Source organism: Melospiza melodia, chromosome 3, assembly GCF_035770615.1.
Source record: "Melospiza melodia melodia isolate bMelMel2 chromosome 3, bMelMel2.pri, whole genome shotgun sequence".
NCBI lineage: Eukaryota > Metazoa > Chordata > Aves > Passeriformes > Passerellidae > Melospiza > Melospiza melodia.
The window spans coordinates 66,221,472-66,234,555 of NC_086196.1; positions in this window are offsets into that span (position 1 = coordinate 66,221,472).

Sequence of the window (13,084 nt, forward strand, 5' to 3'; positions counted from 1 at the left end):
TATTTCTCTGGGGTGGGCTGTGGCTGAAGTTGTTCACTTTGTCCTAGATTCTGGAGTGAGTGTCCAGAGAGATGATTTCACGTAGCTCTATAATGAATGACATTTGGAAGAAGCTCCTTCAGGAATGCTAAAAATATCTTGCTCTATTTAGTCTTTTTTTTTTTTTCCTGTTTTAAACAGGTCAGATGGCTTGACAGGAAGAATTTTTTGAAATTAAGAAAAATAAAATGGAGGTGTGCATCCTTGCATCTACACCAGGGGCATGGGAAATTACTGTCAAGAAAAATTCCTACACTTTTTACTGTAATGGTGTCTTTGGGACTTGATGTACAGTAGCCTTTGTCCTATCCTTAAGTAGGCATATTAAGGACAAGGTTTTTCTGTCTCGTGTTTTTCCAGACATCACTAACATCCATGCTCATTTGCAATATATTTCCCTTCCATGTACAGCAGCAGAGTGTGGATACACTGAACTATGGCATCTTTACCAGGAAAAAGGTGGGGGTCACACTCTCCCTGACCTTACACCTCTCAGTGCAAGAGGCTGCTGTAACTACATGTTCTGGTCAGAGTTCATATGGAAAGAAAGAAATTATTCCTCCTGTGAAAGAACAGATGGTGTGTGAATACTGACATACAGCTCACAGTGGACCCTCTTAGGCCCTGCTCAGGAGGTCAGACTGTATGTGAACATTGTCTAAAGTTCACTGCAAAGGACAGGTACAGGTGTAGGGGGGGGTATGTTGGCTTAAGGGAGTGGTAGCCTAGTTATAAGTAAAGATAACCAAGAGGATTATTGGAAAAATTTGGAGGCCTACACATCTATCCTCTCAGAATGTGAATTTATCTCCACTCTTTTAATATTGATTTTTTTAAATTGGAATCTCTCAGTTGTTTCGTATTTGCACTTTCTTTTTAAGTATGTGTTTTGACTTAGAAAAATGCAAACTGGTTTACCTTCGGTAAGAATCCTCAAGATTTTTTTATGAGACTCAGTTTCTTGATTTTTATGCTGTGTCTGAAAATGTACTCATACGTTTTGAAGACAGAGAGGACTGTTGGGATCACCTAATCAGATCACTTATGTAAGACTTCCTTGAATTATTTCTGTTTGGGACTAGAGGAAATCTTTCAAAAACAATAAAGGCAAAAATAGTCCAGTCTTGATTTTAAGTAGAGATTTCCTTTATTAAAAATAAAAACAAGTTACTTTGATTTGTAGTGCTTCACTCAATCCATAGCATTTTAAGGCAGTTGGACTTAATCTCATTTTCATATTTTTAAATGATGAACTTGCAAAAAAATTTGATTCATGAGCAATAGGGTTAGGAGAGCCAATATTTGCTATGTTTGTGTAGCCTTTCACGACCTTTGCTTCTTCTCTCCTCCCTAGGTATTCCTAGTTAGCCCAGCTGAGCAAGGCACTACTGTGCCATGCTAATTCAGAAGGGTGTGTGTGTTGACTGCCCCATGTCAAGTGGACTTGCTGTTGCTGCTTTCTGCCTGCTTTCCCACAAGTAGAGAGCACTAAATGAAATCTCTTAGCCATGGCTGTTTTTACAAAACTGAAATTTCTATCCAGTGTCTAAACTTGAAAATGCCTAGCCAATTCCAAGCTGAATGGGGAAGGGCGCAGGCAGTAGAGGAACAGCCACATTGGCTAAGCCCCATTCCCTTCCATGTCTAAGTGGCTCCTGGTAAAATATTGAGAGCTGGAGGAGTGAAAGATGTAATACTTCTAATTATAGCTTTGAATCAACCCTACAGATTCAGATCTTCACTATTTCTACCTCACGAGGGTTGCAAACTTTGCAGCTGGCTCCCACTCATGGAGGGTGTAATCCCTGATTGTCTTTGGGAAGTTTGAAGCTGGATTATGCATATTGTGCTCTCTCTAAATATGCTGTCCATATCTTTCTCTGCCAGTAAAGCATGATTTTTCTCTCCAGTCTTTTGCATGGCAACTGGAATATTCCATCTCCAAACTTGTTTTCAAAAGCCAAATCTATTGTATCATTTAATTTAGTAAATCTAACATTAATCGAGAATTCAGTACCACATGCTCATTGTGGACACAGAATTTCATAGATGTTAGGATGTTCTATGACTTTTGGATTTGCTGAGAACTATAATTGTAAGAGACATCAGGCACTAACGAGTATGGAAACTGAGCTGCTGCTATGTTGGCAAAGGAGAAATTATTCCTCCAGGTCATGGGTGAAGTGATGAAGCAACAAACTGCAGGGAGTCAACAGCACACTGTCCATGAGCAATTACTTTTGGACTGCAATTGTAATGACTTTCCATATGTTACTGAAAAGACCTTCCATCTTTATTATAGACAGAACTGGCAATAACAGTAAGAATTAATCTCATTACTGAAGGTAAAGTCTATTTGGGCAGTTATCAACATTCATTTAAATTCCTCTGTTGGAGATTTAAACTGGCACAGGCAACTATTGCTGAGGTCATAAGAGCTGCATTTCCCTTGTCCTAAGATGGCCAGCTGGTCTGTTGTGCTGCATGTGTACATGCTATTTTTACAGCATTGTCTATTGTTGCCTGTGGTGATGCTCCAGTGCACTCCTGCCCAATGGCAACAGGCTTTAGGAATGCAAGCTATTTCATGATTCTTTGCCTTTTCACACACAGAAATAAAAATAATAATAGCCTTGGCTGGCTTGTATAAGGGACCATTAAAATAATCAAATGGAGAACATTGAACTCACATGTTGGAAGCCTGATTATGAATGGAAATGTAATTAAAAATAGTTGCTGTCATTTCCAAAATAGCAGAAGGCAAATTAATGTTTCTGTCTCTGCTGTTTGATGCGACAGCATGTTTAAAGATTTACCATTTAATCCAGCAACAGGGAGGACAGTCACATTAACAAAAAACAAGTACTGTCATCCTTTTTCTGACACTGACTTTAAATTCACTTGTGAAATTGTCACATGGCTTGAAAGGGAAGGTGCTTGCATTGACAGTCTGTGAAGATAGCATCTGAATTGGGTCCTATATACATGCTATATGAGTAATAAGATATGTGGAAGATGCATTATGTTCTGAAGCATATATGCAAGCTCATTGCTCTTTTCAGAAATTTACATTAATGTATGGAGGAATTGTTTATACGTTATAAATTTTAGATTCCAGCTTTCTTTAAAATTGAAGTAATTTATGAATTTCCCATCTTGGTCAAATTCAGGAGAATCACAAAAACTATAAATAAGGTTGGCTTTTTTCAGTCTAAGATCTAACCATGTTGACTGAAGACAGGTTCCTAATGTTTCAGCATGGCCTCTGGTTGCTGCTTGCAGTGTGCATAGCTCTTCACTGGCACATGGAAAGAAACTGAATTTCCTTGCATCTCTGCTCTCATGAGTCTTAGGTTAGTGACTTCTAGCATGCAGATGGTGAGGGGCACCACAAGATGCTTCCATTTTTATCTTGCCTGGTTCTTGACAAAATTAATACCTTTATATAGCTTAAACAGCTCTGTATTTCTTTTTTGAAACCTGTAACTAGTTAGTTCATGAGAAATTAAGTCTCAGAAGCTTAGGTTTGACTTTCATGTTCTAATTAAAATGTTAGTGTAGTTTAGGAAACTTTTATTTTTCAGCACTAATCCTAATGTTGCCTCTTTCCTGTCATGCACAGGCATTTGGGTTGTTTGGTTTTCAGATTCTGTTTGCCACACAGAAGTGTGATGCACACAGTTAGTTCCTAGCAGTACAAGGTGTGAATGAATGGCTGAGAGCAGAGATGGATTAAGATTACTTGTGCAGTATTGTTGCTGAAAGTGTAACCACAAGCTCCAGCTCTTGCTGCTTCTGGTAACAAGTCCAGTTTCAGTGTCTCTGGTTTCCCCTTGGGTGGTGACTGCGGGAGGGAAGGCTAAAAGCAGATATAAGGCATTACGTAACTTAAAATGCTTTATGTCTTGAGTTTGCTGGAGTTATGACTCTGGTTTATATGATGGCTTCATAATGAAGTGAGGGATACAGAAGATGAGATTCTTGCAGGCAGTGACAAACTCATGGAAACAAGGACATTATCAATGATAGATTGTTATAATAGTGTGCCCCTGTGCAGGGTTCTGGGGAGGTTTCTCTGCACCTTGGTTTTGTTGAAAATTTGCACAATCTGGATGATGACACATTTCAAGTTTGTAGGTAACAACCAAACTTAGGAACATCTAAAATTTCAAAAGAAATTGAAGAGCCATTCTGAAGAAGTAGGATGTATTTCTATATGATTAAGTGCAGAGGAGGATGATGTAAATAGGCAGCAGTACAGCTGCAGGACAGAGAACATTTAATAGAAAAGACATTGGTACAGTCATGGCTAAGCAGCTGAACAGGCATCAACAGGGTTGTGTGATTGCAAGGAGGATGAAGGCAAGTGCTTTGGAAGGCTCTAAAAGGTCACAGCTTCTCAAGCTGCATAAAATGAACCTTCAGATTTCACGTTATTCTCTTGGGTTTAAGTTTTTGTTGCAGGTAGAATCAGTTAGGTTGAAGAACTGAAATAAAGGTTTAAGGGATTGAAGAAACATCTGCATGGAATATTGAAATCAGATTTTCTTAACCTACATGAGAAAGGAAAGAATAGATTTTGAAATATGTATGTACCAAGCAGCTGCAAAGAAGTCAGTTTGGTAACCATGGCCCTGGCAGGTAGGAGAGGACATTAATGGGCATAAAGCAGCACAAGAAAGGCTTAGGGTGGTTCTACTGGTACGGACAGCTAGATGGTAAAGAACTGGTAAAAATTGTCTGGGGTAGCTGTAAAGGACCTTCAGTAAGAGACATTCCAGTAGATTAGACAGCCATCAGGCAGGAAAGACATAGGTAGATTTTGTCTTGCCTTGGGGCAACAGCAAATTGGTGGAATAATCTCAACAACATTTTGAAGACTTTTGCAGGCTAATTTTTCTATTAATCTATAACCAGTTGCCCATGCTTTTTGAGCAGTAGTGTAACACAGCTGAACTCTGGAAAAAAGTGCTTCCTTATATGCATTTTACTCTAGACATGATCTACTACCCTTTGCAAGTTACAGCTGATGCCTCCCAGGTATACTGACTCACTGGCCATGGCCAGGAGCTGTGCCCACTGGCACCATGTTTTCAGTTGAGAAAATCAATGACATTACAGAGAGGGAGAGGCAAGCAAAGTGTTAGTGTAATGCTTTCTTTCAAGGCCAAATCAGCAAAAAATTAGTTTGTTACTTAAATTGCTAATAAAAACGTCATTAGGCTTTGGGTGTCAGCTTGAGGAAAAGATCCATAAATATCTGTCTACTAAAACATTTCCATATAGCCTTTTTATAAAGCTAATAAGATGTCAAGCCAACTGTAATCCTTTTAAAATTTGAGATAAGAGATGTTAAACGGAGTGAGAATTGTCACAAATATTTTATTTCTGACATGGGCCAAACAAATTTAATTTGTAGGATTATCCAATTACTTTTCTTTCATTGTATATTACATTATGCCTTTGCTAAACCTGTATTTGTTGGAGATAGCTATGATTACCTCTGTGTGAAGACCTGATGCTGATTTGAATAAAAATGCAAGATAAATACTGCAAGATGACATGGAGGATTTGTTGTTGAACCTGGAGCTTTATTGATGCCACAACTGGTGTTCTCTGTGGTATTGTGTCCAGGAAAATGTGGAGAATGTTGGAATAGCTAGACACAACAAAAATCAGTGCATATGTTCTGTCTTGAAATGAAGAGGCACAAAATATCAGAAAGATTTGGGAATGAACTCCAAATAAAGCACCCAAGCCTTTCACAAACCAAACTATGTCTCTTGAGCTCCTTCCAAATTCCCCACATTTTCCATCTATGCAGAGCAAAGTTGTCTAGTTATAGCGCCTGCAGCAAAATTCTGTCACTTTTTTCTGCAAAGCTGTGTATTCAGGATAGAGTCACTATACCAAACCACAAGTACAGCTGCCTGTGGTATTCCAGCTCATGAAGGCATCAAGTGCTGGAAGGGAAAGAGTTTGTACTTAAACCTGGTGTTTGTGGTGGTGCGTGTGCTGTGAGAAATGGTTTTCTGGAACACAGTTCCTCCTTCATGAACTCTCACATAAAGCTTTTAGGGAAAATGACCTTTGCATCTGTTGATGTCTTATAAATATCTGCAGATTTAGAGGAATGAAGGATACTTTACTCTTTTCAGATATGCTGTCTTTTCTTCCCTGCATCTAAAGTATTTACATTTAAGAGGAAAGATAGAATTGTATAGGCTCATTAAATAGCTTAGTATGTGTATCCTGAGCTTGCAAGCTGTCTATCACTGATCTCCCAGCCTTACACTAGAAACCACATGGTCTTTTTAAGAGTACAGATTTCAGATTTGTGGAAAACTGATGCTCATTTTTCTTGTGGCTGCCTAATAATTGTAGGGTACTTTCTAAGGCAAAGCCAACATTTAGCTAGTTTAATGAGTCTGAATGAACAAACAAATCCATCTTTTTGAGCTGGCAGTATAGGACTAAGGAAATTGTTTGTGCTAATGCTGTTGAAATAGCAAAGATGCCTGATATGGCTGGTGCAAGAGTCTGAAAATGTTACACGAGAAAGCTGCTATCACTAGACCTCAAAAGAAAACGACAGTTACCCTGCTGACTTTATGAGGCGTGTCAATGCTTGCAATGACAGCTGCAGGAAACTGTAGTGGGGCTTTCCTCATCCCTTCAGATAGTCTTCTGACCCCTGAGTTGGAGTCTGTTTGCTCCTGTCTGTTGCAAGTTGGTGAAAATAAATTTTCCTAGCAGGGCAGTGTGGTTTGGAAGTGCTAGAGAACACGCTGTGTGCTCGGTGCAGTCTGAAGCCACGCGCTCTTTCCTGCCTTGCACTGAGCCAAAGCACATGGGATGTGATCCTGGTACTGGGGGTGGGAAATGGTCCTTGCAAATAGCCATGAACTAGCACTGCAGTTTTGTCCAACCAAAGCCATTAGAGCTGATGAATGTCTTCCAAAGGACAGCAATAAAGGACTGGATCCTTAGCCATCATAAGCAACTGAGAAGCTCTAAACAGAAGGAGGATCAGGTCTTGTAATTCAGTCCCCTTTCCTTCCCTTCCCTCTTCCCTCTTCCCTCTTCCCTCTTCCCTCTTCCCTCTTCCCTCTTCCCTCTTCCCTCTTCCCTCTTCCCTCTTCCCTCTTCCCTCTTCCCTCTTCCCTTCTCTCTTCCCTTCCCTCTTCCTTCTTCCCCCTTTCCCTTCCCTCTTCCTTCTTCCCTCTTTCCTCTTTCCTTTCCTCTTTCTATCATAAATATCATAAAATTTGCTGTTGAACACAGATTCTAGAGAACTGTAATTCTGGAGACCTGTAAGAGGCTCTGCCTCAGTGGTGACCCACAGTGTATTTTTATATGATGGAAGACACAAGACCTGTACCATAATTAGGGAACCACCAGCATTTAAAAAGTGGAAGACAGAAGGGTCCAAAGTCACTACAGAGTGTGGTCAGGTGCTCTGGACTTGTAGCATGGCTGGGGAGTGGTGGCTGGGCCTCCTAAAGCTGGGTACTGGGGTTGTTCTGCAGCTTCTGCCTCAGGAAGGTGTTGGCTCTACACAGAGTCCCTGCTTGAGCTGCTTGGAAACTACAGGCTGTGCCTGCCTGTGTCATGATTTGCTGAAGTCTTAGTGAGCAGCCTTTCAACTGACCTTGATCTATGGATCTCTCCAACAGTTCTGTTCTTCCTCTGCCTACTGCCTTCATCATACAAGGAATCTTATTTTCTCTTCTCATGCATGTGGATGAAATCTCTGTGGGAACTTGTCTTCAAACAGAGCAGTGTTTGTTGATCTAGTTATTTAGATGGTTCTGTAATGAAAGTAAGACCTTATGGCTGTTGATCCTGGGTAGGGGTTTGCAAATCTGTTCTTCAGAGGTTTGTAATCCAGTCCATTTCCATCTTCAGTTGTAGGGCAGTTACCAAGAAGCTTTGAAACTCAGGGGGAAGTCCCCTGTGGTTCTTATGCTATTGTCATACTCTAATATCAGCCTTTATTGTCTTCCTCTGAATTTTGCTTACTCGATGGACTATATGATTACGTCTGTGGGAGATATTATATTTCATAATGAAACCCACAAATGGGATGATATTATTCATTAATTTAGTAATAACAAATAGAGCTGAGCAAGGTTTTAAATGCACAGCACATGTTTTCTGATTTAAAGATCTGTGTCATTCTGAGTCTTTTGGCAGATGCAGCAGAAACCAATGCAAGTTTGTGTTCCCTGCTGTGAAATGGGGACATAGACTGGGAACATACTTCTGATGATACCTATTCAGCAGTGCATAGCTGATATGTGCATCTAATATTGAACTGAAAAAAAGAAAAATAGTTTTGTCACTTGTTTAGTAGGTGCTTGATGCACAGTACTCTTGACATCTAAAGGCGGATCATATTTTGAGATGTACCTGACCATATCACAAATAACTTACACAAATTGTGGTTTTTAAAAGATGTTTCCAAACTGCAGATTAATTAGGGTATTTCTTCTGTATATGGCTTTTCTGGCAAATTGAAGAATTTGACAGGTATCTAAAACCTCATTAATAAAGTGTGGTATATTATTATTTTGTTATTTTATTATTTATTTTTTTAGATCCTAATAGTCAGGGACAACTAATAACTGTTTGCAAACAACCAAATCCAAGTCATGCATGCATTTTAACCTCCCACTGTGGGTCCTGTGGGACAAAATAAAAAGCATCTCTTTGCATACAGACTATCCTTTTTTATTTTATCCTCAGTCTCTTGAAAAGCAAAGAATTGAGTATATTTTCTGTGAAAAGGAAATGTGTCCTTCCTTGTGAGAATTCTAGCTGTTCAATGTGAAGACAAATGAATATTCACATGGCACCATCCCTGCCAAATTTAATATATTTAGGTAGTCCATTGATCTCCATGGGACTATGCCTGTGCTGTATTTTTGCTCCAGTACTTACCAGTTTGTTCATTTGGAAAGCAATTATAATTGTTACTGGAGACTTAGAAGGGCTGAGAGAGCATCTGAAACCAAGAAATTTGCCATCATCAATTTTTAAAATGGCTTTTTAGAATAAATGTAGAAGCCTGGAGCACCTCTGACTGTGCATCTGCAATGGTGAGTGAAGTTTTTCAAGCTTTTATTACTAGCCAGAGTTGTGAGTGGTTGTTGCTGTGGTTTGACACAGAAACAGACAGTACCAGAGTCATCCCTGCTATCAAGGTACTATAGGGCAGTACAGCTTCCTTGCATCACTGTTACAACTTGCATCCTGGAATTTGGCAAGCTGGAGCAGTTCTGAAGTTGCATGGTTCAGCCTGTATGTTCTGAGCATGCAAAAAGATCTTTGAGTTCATATAATGATAATTCTATGCAATCTGTCATGTAGGCTTTTCTATTTATTAAAAGGAGAGTGCAAGAAATAAATCTTCTCTTGCTGGTAGTAATTATCTCCAAACTGGGAGAGCCATAAAGAAAACTCAGAGCAAGATTTTTCTTTATTTAAACTTAAGTTACTTTTCTCTGCATTGCTGGTGGTTTATCTAAAATGATACCACTTACTGAATTCTTGTGGCTGAAAATAAAGTTTAAAAAATTGTTGATAAGTGATTTTATGCATATATGTATGCACATGTAAACATATAAAGACACCATTGAGACAAGTTTAATGCAGACAGTTCTGCAAATAATATACACGGAGGTTTCATTTCATATATTGCCATAGTTACCAGACTAATCTGTTAGATTTGTAGGTTGCTGTTTACAGATGGACCCTTTGTTGTGACATCCAGATTTATTGTTCTGATCCTTTCACTTTCAAATGTTATCCAAAGGCAGACTAAAGACTAAGAAACTACACAGCGGCCTAAATTCAAAAATCTTGCTGGAGTGTAAAGCCAACCTTTCCTATCCTTTTTTAGAAAGATCCTGATATGTGACAGTGATGGCACTCAGTCACTGTCATGTTGGGGAAAGTATGCCATGCTGTGGGCATACTCATGTGTGGGCATAATGTTGTTAACATTACACAATTACAATCATTTTGGTAAGTCTCTGCCTCCTCTGTAATGACTCCTCTGTGAAGGTGTTGATTTGCTGGGTTTATATCGGCTCCCGGTCCTGGAGGTGGTGGTGTGTGCCTCTGCCATGGGGTGTGGCGACAGCTATCCCACTGCTCCAGTCAAACGTGGGCTGCATTTGCTCTTTCATCATACAGAGTATGGTAATGTGGGCCTTGTGCACCTCTCTCAAATCTCAGCCCTGCAGTAGAAATTGAAAACGAGTTCTGCATCTGATCTCTTCCTTCCAATGCTTGTACACTGACAGTGCAGGGGAAAATTAGGAGCAGGAGAGCTTTTGGCATATTGAGAGGAGAACCAAAAGAGAGGGATCTTGGGGATACATTTCCCTCGTGTGCCTCTGGCAAACGTGAAAAATGCTGTGCTCCTGCAGAAACGTGCTTTGCTTTTTATATGTTTTACATATCCATAACTATGGGTTCTGCATGTGAAATTTCTTTCTGGAGTATTTGTATATTGAGTGTTTTTAGGAAAGCTGCAAAAGATCAGGGTATTAGTGATGTTTGTGAAACACATTTATTTGAACCTGACATAATCAAGATGCCAACAGGATTTTGTTAATGCCAGGTGACTGACTTCTCTGGGTACCAAGGATTCAGCCCACTTCTGCTTTCTGCTGGGAATTTTGACAATAGGGATTACATATGATAAAGGTTAGGAGTCTTTCTATAACACAGGCCCTTTCCCTGTTAGGGTGATGTGGAGAGGGCTGGATTTGGAAAGACCTTTCTTGTACTTTTTCTTTAATTCAGTTCTTGAATGTGAAGTCACAGTCTGTCCCTCTGCATTTAACTAATGGACAGCATCAATGCAATACTGAAAACTTTTGTGTCTCCATGATTCTTTACAAGATCAGAACTCCAAAGTTTTGGTTGCCTATCTTCCAAAAGTGGTGTGTTTCTTTTTTTATTTTTTTCAAAGCAAGATAAATGATTATGGCCACAGATGCAGACCTGAATGATACTAGAGAAACATTTGCCACAATAAAAGGTTGACAGGATCAAAACAACAAAAGGCTAAATTTAGACCTGCATTGCATTATTTAACTGGGTTTTGAAACATTTACCAGCACCTTTGAAATGATCTCATGGTCTGTTAAAAAAATAGTGAAAAAGAATTTCTCACTTAACATTTATATAAATAACAGCAAAAAGAAACCCATTTTTTGATGAAATGTTCTCTAGCATTTATGTTTTCCCCATCCTGGCAGCAGCAAACCTACTGTCTTCTTTCTCATCAATAACTGCATTTTCCCCCATTATTCATTGTGCTTCCTGCTTGAAGTCTTCTATTTTGGGAAAACAAAGAGCTTTGAAGATAATTGTTTTATTAAATGTATGTAAAAATGTGGTGGGTCAGCTCTGTGGTACACCACCCTTGACAGTCTCTCTTGACACTTCCTTCTGTGCTAAAAATAGAATTACTTGGTAGTGTGGTGAGGAATGAGTGGGGGCAGGGGGAAGAAAAGACTTTTTATGAGGTAAAGCCAGCCTGTTCAGCATGGCAGAAAAGATTCATTCTAGATGCTTCTTGAAATAGAAATAGTGGTCAAGGCTGCAGGGAGACTTTGCTATGGCAGCCAGGGGACTTAAAGACATTTCCAAAGTACCTTGAAGCCATTACTTGGAAAAAAAAGAAACAAAAGAAAAAAAAGCTGACGACAGATTTTGATGGGCTTTTTTTTGTACCTGTTTGCTGCCAAATGAGTTATGTAGCTCTTGGCTGATGTCCTGTAGCTCTGAGACTCGGAGTGCATAATTATGAAGCTCACACCAAGTGCATAGTTTTAGCTTGCATATTCATCTTTCTTTGACGTGTCATATAGCCTGTTCTTCTGGAGTCTATCAACTGTAATTACAATAATATAAAATGGTCCTCTGTGTTTTGTTTTTTGTGATCATTTATATACATAAAACATATGCAGCACTGGTTGGCCTTTGGTGCTTTAGACTTATTCATTCCCTTCCAAAAAAAAAAAAAAAAGGGAGAGTTAAAAATGGCCACACCAAGAAGACCTAAGGCCTTTTTAAAATGTCTCGTCGGTTAATGGACATCTGGGGGACAAAGTCTGAGTTTATTGGGTGAATCCTGAATCTCCAGAATTTGCTGATAAAACTAGTTCATTAAAATTTGGATGCAATCCCTGTGTCAGGGTTTTGGCTCCCTTTGGCCACTTTACATTTCTGCCTAGCTGATGACTCTCAAACAGTCTGTTTAGCCTGTCTGCTCTTGAATTTGCCTTGAGAAACTCTAGCTGTTGTTGCCAAGTGCCCATCATCTCAAGGAAGAGTTATTTATTTTTGATTGTCTCTATGACATTCCGTGCACGTAGAAAAAGAAAATTGCACAGGGATTTTGTGAGGCTTAGATGTTTAAGGAAACACTGCAGATTTATTGAAACAGTTTAGAAAAGCAGTGACTGCTGACAGCACCCCTTTACTTGATACCTCATTTGACAGAATCACGTGCCTTCAATTCAGGGTGTGATATAAATGGTTTTACAGTAGGTCACTCTGAGACTTTGCTTTATTCCAGAACCAGAATCTCTGTTCTTTGGGCATTAACAACGTCCTCCTCAGTTCAGGTGATATCTGTGAGGCTCACCTAATATCCTGCACAGAATAAAGCAAGGGGAAGAATTAAAGCAATTCCTCATACAAGGACAGAGAGTTTTCCACGAGGTGCCAAGAGACAAACTGCTTGGAGCATATCTACCAGCTGTTGCTGGGGTGATACAATGGAGAAGTGAATCAGGACAGGCGGTGACCCTGGCTCAGTTTTAAAATGAAATTTAGGCATCATTTAAAGTTGTGACGCCCAAGTGACTGCAGGGTCTGTCTGCTTTTGGAGCTGATTTATACTGAGTGCAGAGCACACGTCCACACCATGCTGAAGGGGACAGGGCTGGGGGGGTTACAAGATGCTTGTGTTAGCAGAGATGGGGCTCAACATGCAATATATGTTGCTGGATTAAAATGGTGC